We start from the raw sequence: 536 nt of genomic DNA, 5'->3' as shown, positions 1-536 counted from the left end.
AACAACAACAACAACAACAAAAGTTCATAAGCAGTAAACTAAGTAGAAACTATTGGACACTCCATGTGTGAAAAAAGGATAAGTGATTTTAACTGAAGATAGTTGGAATCAACTAATCCAGTGGACCAGTGGAACAGATGAACATCAGTCATCAGGGTTCTGAGACCAGAAGAACTAGCTCGTGTTTGGCTACCACTATTGATTGCTCTGCAAGAGATCATATTAGAAAGTCCTGGATAGAGTGAGAGAAAAATGTGTAACAAAACAAAATGATACAAAAAGACCAGACTCATTGATCAGAAATAGACTGGAGGAACCCAAGACCAATGTCTCCCACTCATCTATGAGGCCCGATTTTCAGCCAAGTAGTAGATAGGTTTATGGGCGGGGGTTGTGGGGGTGTGACATTAACACTAATAAAGTATATTCACCATGGAATGGTCAATCATTGAATAACAAAAGGGCAATATTTATGTAAATACAAAGTTGAGAAGGGATGGAGAAGTTGGTGAAATGGAAATAGGAACCACAGGGAG

The sequence above is a fragment of the Chrysochloris asiatica genome, unplaced genomic scaffold (genome assembly GCF_000296735.1).
Source record: "Chrysochloris asiatica unplaced genomic scaffold, ChrAsi1.0 scaffold00236, whole genome shotgun sequence".
Classification (NCBI taxonomy): domain Eukaryota; kingdom Metazoa; phylum Chordata; class Mammalia; order Afrosoricida; family Chrysochloridae; genus Chrysochloris; species Chrysochloris asiatica.
Note: the sequence above shows the minus strand (reverse complement) of the source record.